Source organism: Euprymna scolopes, chromosome 46, assembly GCF_053919585.1.
Source record: "Euprymna scolopes isolate OS-2025 chromosome 46, ASM5391958v1, whole genome shotgun sequence".
Taxonomy (NCBI): domain Eukaryota; kingdom Metazoa; phylum Mollusca; class Cephalopoda; order Sepiida; family Sepiolidae; genus Euprymna; species Euprymna scolopes.
The window spans coordinates 52,921,161-52,927,596 of NC_136527.1; positions in this window are offsets into that span (position 1 = coordinate 52,921,161).

Sequence of the window (6,436 nt, forward strand, 5' to 3'; positions counted from 1 at the left end):
TAATTCATGTTTAATTTAATTCATGTTTAATTTTATTCATGTTAATTTTATTCATGTTTAATTTAATTCATGTTTAATTTAATTCATGTTAATTTAATTAATGTTTAATTTAATTAATGTTTAATTTAATTAATGTTTAATTTAATGCATGTTTAATTTAATTCATGTTTAATTTAACTCATGTTTAATACATGTTTAATTTAATTCTTGTTTAATTTAATTAATGTTTAATGTAATGCATGTTTAATTTAATTAATGTTTAATTTAATTAATGTTTAATTTAATGCATGTTTAATTTAATTCATGTTTAATTTAATCTATGTTTAATTTAAGTCATGTTTAATTTAATACATGTTTAATTTAATTAATGTTTAATTTAATGTATGTTTAATTTAAGTCATGTTTAATTTAATTCATGTTTAATACATGTTTAATTTAATTCTTGTTTAATTTAATGCATGTTTAATGTAATGCATGTTTAATTTAATTCATGTTTAATTTAATTCATGTTTAATTTAATGCATGTTTAATTTAATGCATGTTTAATTTAAGTCATGTTAATTTAATTCATAGTTTATTCAATTAATGTTTAATGTAATGCATGTTTAATTTAAGTCATGTTAATTTAATTCTTGTTTAATTTAATTAATGTTTAATGTAATGCATGTTTAATTTAATTAATGTTTAATGTAATGCATGTTTAATTTAATTCATGTTTAATTTAATTCATGTTTAATTTAATGCATGTTTAATTTAATGCATGCTTAATTTAATTAATGTTTAATTTAAGTCATGTTAATTTAATTCTTGCTTAATTTAATTCATGTTTAATTTAATGCATGTTTAATTTAATTCATGTTTAATTTAATTCATGTTAATTTAATTCATGTTTAATTTAATTCATGTTTAATTTAATTCATGTATAATTTAATTCATATTAATTTAATTCATGTTTAATTTAATTCATGTTTAATTTAATTCATGTTAATTTAAGTCATGTTTAATGTAATTCATGTTTAATTTAATGCATGTTTAATTTAATTCATGTTTAATTTCTACAAGTTGAGAAATTTTAACTTATTCTCTTTCTTCACTCGCACAGAACTTATGTTTTTCTCAGATTTTATTTTATTTCTATTTTTTGTTTTGTAGGTGCTTGTGTAGTTTATGCGCCATGCTAAAATAACAACTTTTCGAGAACTTTTTCTAACAAGAAAAGAGACATAACTGTTCCGTCCTTTCACCTAACAATTTAATGAAAGACAAAAAGACACTTTGTAACTCTTGCGTACTTTCACCTACCAGTTTGATGGAAGAGGAGAAAAGATACCCTAGAGTTGATTTAATTCGGAAATCCTCTCCAAATATCCCGATCTAGAAAAGGATTACAGAATGTACACAGATGCCCCAATCATGCGATAGGGAATGTCTGCCACAAATGATCTATGTGAGGGTAAAGATGTTAAAAAACAAATTTACTTTTTATCCCATAAACAATGAGGCTTATCGGCATCGCCTGACTGTCCTACTATTGATAAGGTTATATATACCATTGCATCTTAAAAATAGAGTGGTAGTATATTACCATGTCAACAATGGTCGTGGAAATGACATTTCACGCCATTAAGCAAGAATATTTCTGGTCCTGTTTATTTAAAGATGTGAATGAATACATAGGAAATGTATTCTCTGCCAAACCAGAGATCTGAGGATGCACCAACCTTGAATGCAGAAGTGCAATCTGCTTCCTTTTCCTTTCATAAAACTGGCATTGGATATTTTCAGGCCCAAAGACACTTTAATCAGTACATAGGGACTTTCATCGATATGTATAGTGGTTGGCTGCAGTCTTTTGTGGTTCCTAATAAGAATACAGAAATGCTGGTGCATCTGTTGTTGGATGAAATTCTCTCAAATTCGGACACCAGCCCAGCTGTTAAAAGACAATGGACCGGAAAATATTAACAAAGTCATGAAGAAGGTGTTGAAGGACCTCAACATACACCATGTGACCACGTAATTTTATTACCAAACAAAGAAAGAAGTGGAAGGATTTCATAGGATGATGCATAACAGTTAAGCAAAAAAGATCAGAAACAATGAGTTGTTATAGGATTTATATATAAATCAAATGTTGGCAGCTGTTAGATTCCATGTGAGCGAAACGACCATCGTCAGTTGAGGAAAGTCCAATGAGTTGGATAGTGATTGAGCCACAGAACAAGCTGATACCCCAATATTGAAAAGTCAACATCAACAAGAAAGACCATTGATGGACCGGAGAGTCATGGCACAGCATGAGAGTGAAAGTTGCCAATAATTTGGACACAACCTCCTACATCAACGGGAAAGGTCGTTGATGCACCAGAGTCATGACACATAGCATGGCATTGAAAATTGACAATAATTTGGACACAAGTTATCTCCTATTTGCATCTATTGCGGATGTCAAAGACAATAATAGGATATATTCTGAAAGGCCTAGGATTAGTTTGGAGTTTGGAAGTGGGGAAGATGAACCAGTGAGAGGGAATTGTTTAAGTTGAGTAAGATCTATATTCTGTTTTTAAAAAAATATTCCTTTCTCAGGGTTCGTTCCATATGTGACACTTTGGAAGATGATTTCGGCTAACAATTTTGACAGAGTATATGAAGCGTTATGAATGAAAGAAAAGATTATGAGAAAGACAAAAGAAATGAATTTTTTCTTGTTTATAAACTACTTCAGTACCCTCGAAAACCTATAAAAGTCGTCATGAATTTTTGGAGTTGGAAAGATTCTAGATATTGACAGTGTTTTTATAGTTTTTTAGTAGGCACCACTAATATTCACCACAGAACTACCCCTCTATATGTAAAACGATGTAACTTTATTATAAATTAATATTATCAATATAACTTTTGTACGATTTAAAAGAAGAAGGGAAAAAATAAGATAGTAATAAATCTTTAAAAAATTTTCATCATAGAAAAATAATGAAATTGCGAGACGAAAATCATGTTTACATAATTGATCCTTTAAAATAACGTTCCCATGTAATAAGCATTCCGAACATACCCGTGTTTAATAAATATAGCAAAAATCAACTAATGGTCAGATTTTCGTGAATTTTTTTATATTTATCCATTTTAGAATGAAATTACATATAAAATGCAGTTTCCGTAAAATATATGGGGGGAAATATTTTTCTAGTGTGTGCCCCCCCTATATATTTTTTTCGAAATTTGAAAATAATATATTTAAATCTATCGAAATTTTATATTTATTATGAAACATAAGAATTCAAATAATTAAAAAATATTTATTTTTTTTAATTTAAATACACGTAGTAAACAAAAACATATCTAGAAGTTGCCATTAAAAAATTGATATAAATTTAATATATTGTTTTTTTTTTTAATTTAATTGGGCCGATAAAAAAATTTTTTTTCAAAAAAAATCTTTAAAAATCTTTCTGATGTATGCACCTGTCACCGCACGAAGATGTCATAAAATCACGTAAATTCGATCAAGTAATTTTATGTAAGAAAATCAAATATTATCACATATTTTAACGGAGAAAAACTTGAAAAAAAACCCAGCTTTTATTTAATTATTTCTAATGATAATGATGAATATTTTTTTTAAATTTCGATAATTTGATTTTTAAGTAAAATAAATTCCTATTAAATTTAATTACAGTAGATAATAGTTAAAAAGAAAAAAAAACTGTTCGCCGTTGCTGGCATCAATTATGACGCCACAAGATCCTGTGTACATTTTTGGAAAAGATTCACATAAAAAAGATAGTTCCTATTGTACATCTAAAAATTAGAGAATTAATAAAGATGAAATTTGTAATCTGTTCTCATGCAAATATTAAAATAGTAGTTAACGATAAATCAACATTTTCATTAGGATTATTCGCTTAGTAAATGTAGTTATCTCCCTTACATTTTAACGTATTCTGCAAATGCACAAAAATCGATACTAAATTCATGTAGTAATACTTACGTTTTTGTTTTATAATGTGCTTTCGATTAACTTTATCTGCTTTTATAAAGGAAACGATTTTTCAAATCTGATTGACTTTAAAAGCTCAAGTTAACATTCAAGATGACGAACGGAAGAGCAAGTTCGCAGAAAACAAAATTGAAGAAGAAAAATAAAAAAGAAATCATTTCGAAATAGAGCCGATCTATTGGGTGAATATCACGGATAAAATTAGTATTATTTTATTTCACATTTTAATAATTATATGAGAAAGAAAATATTACAAGTTTCATCTTTATTAATTCTCTAATGGTGCGTGCCATTTAATGGCGGAAATAGATAGTTTATAAAGCCACTATTTCGTATTTTTATTTATTTATCTATTTATCTTTATTAATTCTCTATTTCGTTGGCTGAAACTAATAGTTTTTTTTTTTATATATAGATTTTCCGATTCTTTTTTATCGCATTTGAAAGATTAAATTTTAAAAAATTACGTGAAAATTTTTTACGGCGTCAGAAACTGACAAATTCAGCTAAATTTAAAAGTTAAATAAATTCCTTGTAACACCCGAAAATCCGCTGAAAAATAAATACTAGTTTTCTGGGACTATTTCAAAGATAATTAGTAAAGTAAAAGGGTAATATTGACAGGTTTCTTACCGGCCTCAGCGACGAAAAATAGTTCGTCTCAAAGTTATATCAAGAAGTGGTACTTGATGTAACCACGAAAACATGAACTCCTATCCTACGGTAACGAAACGAAACTTCCTCCGTATTTTTCTTTTTCTTTTTTTCTTTTTTTAATTGCTGCAATAGTTAGTTTCAGGTAGGTAGAAGAGTAACTTATCGAACCGAATAAAAACATTAAATACATAACTTATCCAGATAGGAAGAAGAGTAACTTATCGAACCGAATAAAAACATTAAAATGTATGTTTATATTTTTATTCGGTTTATAAGTTACTCTTCTACCTACATGGATAAGTTATGTATTTTAATGCTTTTATTGAGTTCAATAAGTTACTCTTCTACCTACATGGATAAGTTATGTATTTTAATGATTTTATTCAGTTCAATGAGTTACTCTTCTACCTACCTGGATAAGTTATGTATTTTAATGCTTTTATTCAGTTCAATAAGTTACTCTTCGACCTACCTGGATAAGTTATGTATTTTAATGCTTTTATTTGGTTTGATACATTACTCTTCTACCTACTTGGATAAGTTATGTATTTTAATGCTTTTATTCGGTTCGATAAGTAACTCTTCTACCTACCTGGATAAGTTATGTATTTTAATGCTTTTATTCAGTTCAATAAGTTACTCTTCTACCTACCTGGATAAGTTATGTATTTTAATGCTTTTATTTGGTTTGATACATTACTCTTCTACCTACCTGGATAAGTTATGTATTTTAATGTTTTTAGATGGTTTTATAAGTTACTCTTCTACCTACCTGGATAAGTTATGTATTTTAATGCTTTTATTCGGTTTTTGTCAGTTCGATAAGTTACTATTTTACATTCCGGTATAAGTTTTATGTTTTAATGTGTTTTAATTATTTTATTTGGTACAAAAATTGTCTATGGCTGCAGCATTACATTAGATATCTCCTCAGTTATAAAGATGTTCCGCACCTGGAAACCCATAGAAAGGAAGTTTTGAATGTAGGTTTTGTGTTGATGTACCGGGTAAAAATTACCAAATACCCCTCCTAAAAAAATTACCCCAATCTCCAAAAAGTAGCCATAAAGCGGGTGCTCAGTTTACGTTAAATTAATATAGAAAAATGGTCCCGAAAACTCCAAGCAAACAAGTTTTTGAAAGTAAGTTTATAATTTGATTTTTTTCTGAGTAAATTATTATTGAATGAAACAGCTTCATTAGTTTTTATTTGGGGGGACTTTCGACACCAATAAATGGCGCTATCTTTGCCTCCTTCCCCTTAAATGAAGACACGAAGAAAATAATAAAAAAAACTAATTATTGCAGTAATTAAAAAAAAAACGGAAGACGTTTTGTTTCGTTTCCGTAGTATATGATTTCATGTTTTCGTTTTATATCGTTCCGCTTCTTGACACAACTTTAAGGCGAACTATTTTTCTTTACAGAAGCCGGTATGAAACCTCTCAAGGTACCTACTAAAATGACACTTTTAAATTTTTTGAGAATCGTTATCATTAAAACCACATTCAATATTTTTGAAATTATATTATTTTTTGTGAAAATATTGAATGAATACTGCTCCAAATATGGACAGTGATATAAGAGACTATTTTTTTACATAATTTGTTTTTTTAACAATTATACAATTTTTACATTAATTTCACTTAGTGACTCTGGATTTGAATTTTTATATTTTATTGAATTATGAAAAATATAAAAAGGATTATAAAAACAGTATTATGCTGATGTTTACACCATCATTAATACAAGAAAAATATTATAATATTACATTTG